This window comes from Mytilus californianus, unplaced genomic scaffold, assembly GCF_021869535.1.
Source record: "Mytilus californianus isolate M0D057914Y unplaced genomic scaffold, xbMytCali1.0.p SCAF_2, whole genome shotgun sequence".
Lineage (NCBI taxonomy): Eukaryota > Metazoa > Mollusca > Bivalvia > Mytilida > Mytilidae > Mytilus > Mytilus californianus.
Window position 1 is genome coordinate 41,425,191 of NW_026262668.1, and position 12,464 is coordinate 41,437,654.

At 32.7% G+C, this 12,464-nt stretch overlaps 1 long non-coding RNA gene across 1 annotated transcript; it reads right to left on the reverse strand.

Moving 5' to 3' along the window:
• Nucleotides 1-411: 411 nt before the first annotated feature.
• LOC127729849 (uncharacterized) lies at nt 412-9,914 on the reverse strand. Its single transcript, XR_007994856.1, has 2 exons — nt 9,756-9,914; nt 412-852 (listed from the first exon to the last, which is right to left on the reverse strand). It is a non-coding gene; the product is annotated as an uncharacterized LOC127729849 (long non-coding RNA).
• Nucleotides 9,915-12,464: the final 2,550 nt, after the last annotated feature.

The window sequence follows — 12,464 nt, forward strand, 5'->3', positions numbered from 1 at the left end:
TATAAGATATCTTATATAGTTTATAAGATATCTTATATAATATGTGAGATATCTTATATGAGATATCTTATATAGTTAATGAGATATCTTATATAGTTTATATTAAAAATATCTTATATAGTTTATATTAAAGATATCTTATATAGTATTAAAGATATCTTATATAGTTTATAAGATATCTTATATAGTTTATTAGATATCTTATATAGTTAATGAGATATCTTATATAGTTTATAAGATATCATTGGCATTCAAGGATAGTTATTCTCATTGGCAACCCTTCCATATATCCTTATATTTTATATGGTTGAGAGATAAATGTAGTTTCCTGTGTGTATAACCCGTGCATTGAGTTGCACTTTCAGGCTAAAAATAGACTTGATAAATTTCTGGCAGCACATCTATCAAGAATTAGCATATGACAATTTATTCTGTTATAAGTTTCAAGAAAGAAAATAAAAATTTGTCTATCTTTTATGTTGTTTTTGTTTATTCTAAACATATAAAACATTTTCATAATTCATTTAAATGAGCAAAAATTCTTCAATTCATACCAAGAATGTACCGTTTCTACTGAAATCTGAAGAATACCGTACAAGTTCTTCAAGTCTTTAATTGCATACAAATGTTTGTCACAGACTATTATCTGCCTTGTAAGTGTTCATATGAAAAATACCACATTTAGGTCATACAAATGCTAGTCCAGATAACATCCATGTAGTCTTTGAATTATTTGATTATTGTCTCATTTCTGTTAAGGATTCACTTCTAATACAATTGACCTTGTTCAAAGATGACGTGTTGACAACTCCTCTTCAACCAAATTGCTTGTTCTGAACTTCTCTCAACATACTGAAAAGTAAAAATAAGATTTATTATCCCTAAAGTATGCATGACCTCAATATGAACCAATTTGATAGCGGGGCCCACAAATAAAAAATCTAAATACATGGTTAGATTCAGCATATCAAAGAACACCATATATTCAATTTTTGTTGAAATCAAACAAAGTTTAATTTTGGACTCCAATTTGGACCAACTTGAAAACTGGGCCCAAAATCAAAAATCTAAATACATGTTTAGATTCAGCATATCAAGGAACCCCATATATTCAATTTTTGTTTAAATCAAACTAAGTTTAATTTTGGATCCTTTGAACCTTAATGTAGACCAATTTGAAAACTAGACCTAAAATTAAAAATCTAAATACATGGTTAGATTTGGCATATCAAAGAACCCCAATAATTCAATTTTTGATGAAATCAAACAAAGTTTAATTTTGGACCCTTTTGACCTCAATATGAACAAATTTGATAGTGGGGCCCACAAATAAAAAATCTAAATACATGGTTAGATTCAGCATATCAAAGAACCCCATATATTCAATTTTTGTTGAAATCAAACAAAGTTTAATTTTGGACCCCAATTTGGACCAACTTGAAAACTGGGCCCAAAATCAAAAATCTAAATACATGTTTGAATTCAGCATATCAAAGAACCCCATATATTCAATTTTGGTTAAAATCAAACTAAATTAATTTTGGACCCTTTGGACCTTAATGTAGACCAATTTGAAAACTGGACCCAAAATTAAAAATCTAAATACATGGTCAGATTTGGCATAACAAATAAATAAATGTGGTCAAAAATTTTACAAATCTAATGCGCCATACTGTGCAATTAAAGATTACTTCTTGAAATTTTTCAATATAGGAAATTTGAAAAAAAAAATATTTGAAGAATAATTCTCTTTAATTTCTGAAATCTGAAATGAGAAAAAATTGACCCCCACAATTTCTTTTTACCCCCCCCCCCCCCCCCCCCATTTTCCCCCAAAAAGTTCTTTCCCTCAAGATATGGTCATAATCTCAATTCAAATTTCCAAAGGAATTTGCAACCATAATTTAAATTTACCATAGTGCTAACTTAATCTATTTTATAATAGAATTTAAAATATGGTGTCAAATCTTTCATATGGATTTTTTTGTAAAAAAAAAAGATGCAACATTTGAAGATATTTTTGCTGGTCTTCCTTTATAAATATGCATTTCTTTAAACATAATTTAAAAGCAGTGCAAGGGAAGTAATCAAAACGTTGTATGTGGATTACCTCCCTTACACTGTTTTAAATTGTCTTAATTGTTCATTAACCATTACTTTATACATAATTTAAAAGCAGTGTAAGGGAGATAATTCAAATGATGTATTTGATTTATCTCCCTTACACTGCTTTAAATTATGTTTTGTACTAACGTATTTGTCCATATAAATTTGCCTGTTTTTTTTACCCCTTTTTTGGCCCCTAATTCCTAAAATTTTGAGGCAATTACCCCCAAAATCAATCCCAGCATTCCCTTTGTGATATGGAATCTTGTGGTACAATCTCAGAGAGATCCATACACTAACACACAAGTTATGTCTGGAAGTTACAAAAATGCTTATTTTTGGCCCTTTTTGGCCCCTAATTCCTTAACTGTTGGTACCATAACCCCCAAAATCAATCCCCACCTTCCTTTTGTGGTATTGAACCTTATGGTAAAATTTCATAGAGATCCATTCACTTAAACTAAAGTTAGATGCGAAAACTAATGCGTCTTCGGACGACGACGCCGACGCCGGACGACGACGATGCCAATGTCATACCAATATATGACCACAAAAATTTTTTGAAGTCGTATAAAAATTACAAAAAATTACATAATTTACGAAAATTGTTTAAAATTTACTATAAAAAGCAATAACTCCTTATTGACCGTTTTGGTCAAGTTGACTTATTTGTAGATCTTACTTTGCTATACATAATTGCTGTTTACAGTTTATCTTTATCTAAGATAATATTGAAGATAATAACCAAAATCTGCAAAATTTCTTAAAATTACCAATTCAGGGGCAGGAACCCAACAACAAGTTGCCTGATTTGTCTGAAAATTTCAGGGCAGTTAGATCTTGACTTAATGAACATATTTTAATGAATGAGATTTGCTCTAAATGCTTTGAATTCAGAGATATTAGCCAAAAATTGCATTTTACCCCTATATACTATTTTTAGCCATGTCAGCCATCTTGGTTTGTGGACAGGATTATTGGACACATTTTTAAAACTACATACCCTTAAGATGATGATTGCCAAGTTTGGTTAAATTTGTCAAAGTAGTTTCAGAGGAGAAGATTTTTGTAAAAGATTACAAAAATTAACGAAAAATTGTTAAAAATTGACTATAAAGGGCAATAACTCCTTAAGGGGTCAACTGACAATTTAGGTCATTTGACTTATTTGTAGATCTTACTTTGCTGAACATTATTGCTGTTTTCAGTTTATCTCTATCTATAATAATATTCAAGATTATAACCAAAAACTGCAGATTTCCTTAAAATTACTAAATCGGGGGCAGCAACCCAACAACGGGGTGTCCGATTTGTCAAAAAAATTTCCGGGGAGATAGATCTTGACCTGATAAACAATTTTACCCCATGTCAGATTTGCTCTAAATGCTTTGGTTTCAGAGATATAAGCCAAAATCTACATTTTACCCCCTATGTTCTATTTTTAGCCATGGCGGCCATCTTGGTTAGTTGGCCGGGTCATCGCACACCTTTTTTAAACTAGATACCCTAATGATGATTGTGGCCAAGTTTGGTTAAATTTGGCCCAGTAGTTTCAGAGGAGAAGATTTTTGTAAAAGTTTACGGACGACAGACGACGGACGCCAAGTGATGAGAAAAGCTCACTTGGCCCAGGTGAGCTAAAAATAGGCAAGTAAATCCTGAGATTACTATATAATAATACTATTCTTTGGGGTAGACATCAACCTGAACCATTGATCTTTTGATTCTTAAACCTTCACCCCAGCCACACAAACACACACACAGTCGATGCCTAATGCAGAAGTTCTGTTCTGTTCATACTATCGTTACAATATTCAAGAAATTCATATTTTCTTATATCCTCTACTGTAAAATCCCTACCTGCTTAGGAATTTGAATTAATGTGGTCATTACACACAGATCTGAGATTACTGGAAGATAGTTGATTGATTTATTGCTAAACATCCAGTGGCAAATAGTTTTGCATGATCAGGACAAAAACAAATTTACGATACTAGTAAATACAACAGTTAGCCACTAGGTCCTGTAATAGGGGTCGTCCAGGATGAAGGTCTGAACTTTTGAAAATGCCATTGGAAAATTAGGGTTTATTGATCTTTATTGGATAGGGACAGATATTTTGCCTTTCAGCAGACCCCTCAAAGAGTTGTTGCAAGTGTTATTAGCGTGCAGAGAGCGAGGCGAAAATTTGTTCGGACTATTTTAAGCTTAAGGCCCACAGAGGGTCAAGGGAAACGATTTTCAACTTTTTCGAACGAATCTTTTAACTCATTGGGGAAAAATTGGTTAAACAAATCTAAAATTTCTGAACTTTTATGAATAACTTTCAGATCCAGTTTCATGCACAAAGTCAATGATACACTTATTCAAAGTCAAGTCAACGTTTTTTTTCTGCCAATAAAATCAGTTATACTCTCATCAACTTCAACATTGAGGTGTGGGTGGGTATAAAGAAGGGATAGATTAGAAAGTCGCTCATCTCCGATCTCAGGTAGGACTTGATGCGTCGCATCGCACTGAAGGATCTTTCACTAGTTGCCGATGAAACAGTTGATAGTTGTCAATAAAATCAAAATAATCCTATGCACCGAAGGGTACAGATCGGTGTTTGAATACGGACGGGCACCGTATAAATAATAATACGCATTAGAATTACAATGTGTATTTTTTTTTTATTCCAAAGGGGTATATAATTGGCAAATTTGTGTATAGGCACGTGCCTAGTCGAGCCTTAGGTAGCTACGCCACTGAATGTGGCAGCCAAGCGATGCATTTACTAATAAAATGCTTCGCTGGGCGCAGCTTGATACGACCGCAGAGGTCGAACCCTGAACAGTTGGGGCAAGTATGGACACAACATTCAAGCTTGATACAGCTCTGAATTTGGATTGTGATTAAATATTTGACACAGCATAGGTTTCTGACACAGAAAGAATGTGGTCTAAGAACTTGATTTTTTTTAATTTACCTTTTATGGTCCAATGTCCAAAATCAAAATACATGGTTAGATTCAGCATATCAAAGAACCCCATATATTCAATTTTTGTTGAAATCAAACAAAGTTTAATTTTGGACCCCAACTTGGACCAACTTGAAAACTGGGCCCATAATCAAAAATCTAAACACATGTTTAGATTCAGCATATCAAAGAACCCCAAGAATTCAATTTTTGTTAAAATCAAACTAAGTTTAATTTTGGACCTTAATGTAGACCAATTTAAAAAACGGGACCCAAAATTAAAAATCTAAATACACGGTAAGATTTGGCATATCAAAGAACCCCAATAATTCAATTTTTGATGAAATCAAACAAAGTTTAATTTTGGACCCTTTTGACCTCAATATGAACAAATTTGATAGCGGGTCCACAAATAAAAAATCTAAATACATGGTAAGATTCAGCATATCAAAGAACCCAATATATTCAATTTTTGTTGAAATCAAACAAAGTTTAATTTTGGACCCCAATTTGGACCAACTTGAAAACTGGGCCAAAAATCTAAAATCTAAATACATGTTTAGATTCAGCATATCAAAGAACCCCATATATTCAATTTTTGTTGAAATCAAACAAAGTTTAATTTTGGACCCCAACTTGGACCAACTTGAAAACTGGGCCCATAATCAAAAATCTAAACACATGTTTAGATTCAGCATATCAAAGAACCCCAAGAATTCAATTTTTGTTAAAATCAAATTAAGTTTAATTTTGGACCCTTTGGATCTTACTGTAGACCAATTTAAAAAACGGGACCCAAAATTAAAAATCTAATCACGACGACGACGACGACGACGACGACGCCAACGTCATACCAATATACGACCACAAAAATATTTTTGCGGTCGTATAAAAATGAGTGCAAATGATTGGCATAAAAGACTAACATTGTTAGACATAATAAATAATATACAGAATTCAATATTTCACAAGGAACAACCATGGAATTAAGGAAAACTGGGTAGCAACGTTCAAGTGCAGTGGCGTAGTTACTATTGACGCAACGACGCACTTGCGTGCACAAACAAACAGGCAAAAAAAAAGTTTTGAAAGACTTTTTTTTTAAAGAATGATTGAGAAAGAGTGTGAGAGTGAGGGAGTATCGATAAATACAATTTATTCATCGATACTTATAAGAATACCCAAACTTTTCCATATTTTACCATCAGTTACATCAGTTCATATACCATCTTCTAAACGAATTTAAAGACCGATTGACTGGTTAATTCAGAGGAAATGTTTCTCGCCCACCTTCTAATTCCACAGAATGTTAAAGAGTTAAAACGCGAAGATCAGTTGTGTATATATATCACGCCAATGAGCCTCTCGAGATCCAAAAATATGTTGCTCGTTGAAAGATACCAGATCAACTATATGAAACATTGGAAACGACAAACAAAGAACTGCATTCTAATATATACTGTAGAATTCTTCTTACTATGCCACCAACAACTGCAACTGAAACGGGTTAAAACCTATCTTAGATATACAATGGGACAATAATGGCTATCTTCTCTAATACTACATGTATTGCACATTCATGCTGATTTTGAAATTGATTTGAAAAGAAGTTGTTGACATATTTTATAATACCAAACAAAGAAAAATGTTGCTTGCTTAAATGAAACCAGTAAATTGTTGTTATTTGCAAATCACTTATCAGTCAACAAGTTAAAAACCAGATGCGTTGACCTCTAGAAGTCTTTTATTATTTTTGTGTGTCGTTTGGTTGCTGTCTTATATTGGAGGATACTGATTTCAAAAATTCGTTTCACATCGCTTCATGATTATGTGCTTTACCCAAGATGAAGTCAGGAAGTCACTCTATCTTTATAATTTTGTCATTTTCGAAATTTGGTGTCAATGACAGATCTTTTATAGTCTCTGCAAATTGTATTCACGACTGTGTTGCTCTGGCCGGTTTAGAGCTTGATATATATTATTTAAACACTTGTCCATTGTTGGAGGACGTTTGTTAATATCGTTTGACGTTTTTTTTTTTAATCTATGTCGATAAAATGCTGTCTCGCTTGCGTGTAACCATTTCCTTTTATTCCCATTTATCGGTATGTCAAGCAAACTTGAATAATTGGATTGTTTTGAGTCCGCATGATTTGTTCTTCAGACTCCTTTTCCTCATACTAATCAATCTTAAAAATGCAGAACTATTGGTTTTATTTGTGCACCTTTTCTGTATTGACTTGTTCGTAATCAGCTGTCTGCTTTGGTGTTGTCATAGCGGCCATAAACCAGCAACGATCGGGCCTATGACTAAGCTAATGTATTATCTATTTCATAATATTATGTTACAGCCTACATATATTACAAAATTGTTTGCATCACTCTTTGAAGGTTGATTGTCTCCGTCGAGTTCTCTAGCATATTCAATAGGCAAATTAGTAGAGCAGCATTATACTGGTTTATAAACAAATTGTCGTCACTGAATCAGTCCAACACTCATGTCCGTTTATCGAGGTATAACTGGACCCTGTCATTACATATAATTCTAAAGAAAATTAGACAGAACAGATAAATTTCCAACAACAAAATTCTTCTTTGTGTTTACTTAATTCTCTGAGCTTCAGGCGGGCTTTGCCCCTACCAGAGCTTTGCACACAGAACCTGGCTACGCCACTGAAGTGCCCGGTATATGGTTTAGCAACACCCAGCGGCTATGGGTTTTGTAACCACGTGTGTTAAACAATCAATATCCTAGAAGTATACTGAGCCAGGGATAACTTCTTATATAGATATAGGAAGATGTGGTATGAGTGCCAATGAGACAACTCTCCATCCAAGTTAAAATTTATAAAAGTAAACCATTATAGGACAAGGTACGGCCTTCAACACGGAGCATTGGCTCACACCGAACAGCAAGCTATAAAGGGCCCCAAAAAATTACTAGTGTAAAACCATTCAAACGAAAAAACCAACGGTCTAATCTATATTAAAACGAGAAACGAGAAACACGTATGAACTACATAAACAGACGACAACTACTGTAATCAGATTCCTGACTTAGGACAGGTGCAAACATTTGCAGCGGGATTAAACGTTTTAATGGTACCAAACCTTCTCCCTTTTCTGAAACAATAGTATAACATCACAACATAGAAAAACACACTATAAAATATCAATTGGAAGGCTTAACTCAATCAAAAAACGTAAATTAACACATAATGAACAAATAAATTTGACCTGTGACACCTGAATGCAAATACACAGTTAATAAAAAATTACAAGGGACAATTAATTAAAGTCAAAAGTAAATAAACAGGTTTAAACAAAGTTAAAGTATGATATCACTGTTATATCTATTTACAGGCTAGTGATACAGTAGTTTCACTACTTAGACCATTCAGCCACCGAAGCCCCATTATGGCAGATCCAGGGGAGGGTTGCTGGGGTTGGAACCCCCCTTTTTTTAACGATCAATGCATTTGAGGTCATATAGTTCTCTTACTTTAGATTGCCTTAACTAAATGGTATGAAAGTTATAATACACAATACTTATTACCACAAAACTCAGTTCAAGTACAAATTTGGGTAGCATCACTTTTACCATTCTTCATGATCAGTTATGTCCCTTTATGCCAATATGTTTTTTCAGTAAAAAACAAATCTATACAGTAGGGTCAAAATATTGACCCTAGAAACTGATGAGTATAATAGTACCAGGTAAAATATGGAATTTATGAATATTAGTCCAATAGTCCATGTAGAATATGGAAAATGAATAAAAAAAATTATATCTTGAAGTTACTCCTGAATTTCAAATGGCAATTGTTCATAAAACATGTAAACCATAATGCCAAAGAAGTATAAGACCTATGTCTTCTTTTTGTTTGTGACAATGCAAACATTCTGTAGCCAATGTCAATGAATTAAGACTGAGATGTAGGGTTAAATAATTTCCACGAAGACAAGAAATGCCAATGCTAATCATTCTTATACAATTTTATACCAAAACTACCATTCATTGACTAAAATTTATAAGCGGTTCCCTCTAAACTGGATAAAGCACAAACTTGAACCTATATTAATTACATTTTTCTGATACCAACTTTTCATAGATTATGAACTATGACCAGGGAACAGTACAATGTAATTTCCATAGAAATGAGATGAGCATGTATAGGATTGCATACCAATATATTTAACAGAAAAATTTCGATCTGATCTGGAAATTTGAGTGATAATACAAGAACGCAAATGTTTCTATTTCTATTTCTATTCAATAACTGGTCGTCTCCTGTGTAACAACTTTTTATATGAAGAATCTGCAGATGGTTTGTTGCAAAGCAAATTTTATTGCCACCACCACCTATCTTTCGTCCATAGCTAGTTCCTCCCCTCTCCAACAATTTTTACAAAATTTTTAGAAGCTACTTAAGTTATTTACATCTATTAACATTTTATATCATCTTGAATATGCATTAAACATTTGCCACATTACAGTAAACAAGCAATGTCTAAGCAGATGCTGAAGATATGGTATGGGTTTTGCTCATTGTTGAAAGCCATAGTAATATACCATTGCTTAAATCTGCAATATTTGGACTCTCAGGGATAGTTGTCTCATTGGCAATCATAGTACCACATCTTTTTTATTTATGACTATTGGTAAAAATCAACCGATCAAGTCTCCTACCTGTAAACTTTGATTAAATCTTCTGTGATGAATGACCTCTCCTTTATATCAATTTCAAAATTCATAACTGCTTCTCCTTATGTCAATCATTGGCTCTCTTCAAATATCCTTTCTATGCATTTAACCATGAAGATTCTTCATTTGATTCATTTACTGATAGAAATTTCCTGCAAAACATAAAAACATGTCAATTAGGATAAATAAATAGGCATATTATTTTTAGAATATTTGTACAAAACTGAGTAGTTTTGGTAGTATAATAAAAATAAACACATCAGATACTGACCCTGCAATATTAATAATCAGTACAAAGAAAGATAACTCTGTTCATTTAATATGACAATATCAACGAGATGGCTCTAGGGAGTGTGTTGGTTTGTGCAAACTTGTCATATAAGGGAATTCACGATTTTGGCAAAATTTGACATATTTGTAGATCTTGTCTTGCTGATCATTTTTGCTATTAAAGTGGCTTTCTATCTATAATAGTTAAATGTAAAATATTATTATTGTTTTTCAGAAAAGGAAAACAAATGATAAAAGTCATCATTAAACAGTCAATAACTCTAATAATGAGTAGTTTTTAATTTCGTAAAGTTTGACTTGTTTGTAGAATTTGTCTTGTTGATCATTTTTGCAATTTGAAGTTTCTTTAAGCTGTAATGTTTCCAGGGGCGGATCCAGCAATTACATAAGGGGGGAGGAAAATTTTTTGGACATTTTTTTGCTAAAAAAACATAAAATATTTGTGAAATGCACTAATGTAACGGTTCCTGACTTGAAGCATGTATATTTTATAGTTATATATAGAGTGTCAGGGTTTGACATTTTTTATGCCGAATTCTCTCCATTAATTGTCTATGGTATATTAAAATGATTGTATGGATCTTAACAGCAGTAGACCAATAACGAGAAATTCCACTGAATTCTAGGGTATAAGGCGTTACTTAACATTTCAATAGTCCTAGGCCAGGATTTTATGAACCGGATGCGAAATTACGGTTGCCCTGGTAGAGGGTCCATGGGGAAGCTCAGAAGCTCCTGGATTTCAACAATTTAGCATCAAATTATGAAGTAGCCAGACTGATAAATATCTCTCTATTTTAGATTCAAACGCTGAAGTATAAAGTTCTTTCGTTCTAAATATTGTAGGCTTTAATGTGGAATACATGATTGAATATGAAAAATTGACGTCATTGTACTACAATACTAAATTAAAGCAATCATGTCACTGTCTAGTTCCGATAGGTGGTATATGGTACATAAATAAATATGGTGCTTGAACTTGATGGCAATATATAGGTCAATGTCACTTAGTTACTCACTAATGGATATTGAAACATTATGATACTACCAAAGGCTATCCAGATGGGAAGTAAAATGCTATACCAAATATACATGTTACTAGTATAAATGTACCTTAACGCAAAACCTAAAATGAACACAGAAATACCGACGGACTCTCATTTTCAATCAATGGTTAGACTAAGAGTGGATTCATTAGAACAATTTTCAGAGTATATGTTTAATTAATGAATATGATAAATTGCCATATTCAATACAGTATTAGCAGATTACGATAGTTTTTGTTTTGTTTTTTTTTTTAAAAGGGGGGGGGCGTACGCCCATTACGCCCTCACATGGACCCGCCCCTCGGTTCCAACCCAGGATAAAAAGGGGGAGGAGGTTTCCAACCATATGTCCCCATTCATTTACATTAAATGTAAAAAAAAGGGGGGTCCAATACATAATTACTTTTAATTTTTTTGGCAATAACCGAGATATTCAAATATTGTTTGGCATAAATTCTTATAAAATGATTATTTAGACTTATCTGATTGAACCAATATTTTATAAATATGTGCTTTTGTGTTTCATAATAATCATTCATTTGAACCTTTATTCTGAAATCATTCATTTTGACCATTCATACAAAATCATTAATGTAATACATTAATTCATATCAGTATATTAGAAGGCATGTGAGGTATTAATTATGGAACACTGACCTTATTTGAAAAAAAATCAAAGATGTCCACCAAATTTGAATAAAATTATATAAGGAACAGCACACCTATCAGTTCAAAATATAAGTAAAGTCTGACTAAACAAAAGAATTTCCCTCCTAAATAGACACATGACTTAATGAACCAATTATCATAAAGTAGATAGAGTTTTCATAGCACAAACTAGTTAAACCTAGAGAGTAAACTAATACTCAATGGATCAAAATTCACTGAGCCATGAAGAAAGAAGTCTTACAATAAATAAAACCACTGATGCATGACTAGAAACTACTCATTAATTACTTAGAATTAAATTTACTAAAATCTGATGTAAAATATAAAAATATCAAAGTATGATACACAAAACAACAGTATCCAAATTAACATACTACATGTAGTTACCATGGTTACTTGTTTGATAAACATTCAGTGGCAATAACATTTAAATGGAGTACTTCTGAGTTTTCCCCCCAAAAAAAACCATACATTTTCTTTTGAATATTAAAAAAAATATCTGAAGATTTTGTTTTGGTGATTATTTTGTGAATCTTGTCCTCATGATCATTTCTGCTCTGAATTTTTTTATTGCCCCTGCCGCAGTTGAGGGGGCATTAAGTTTAACCCTTGTCTGTCTGTACGTACGTACGTCCCAAAATTGGTTTCGGTTTTCTAACTTTAGTTTGCCTCAACCAAATGTTATGAA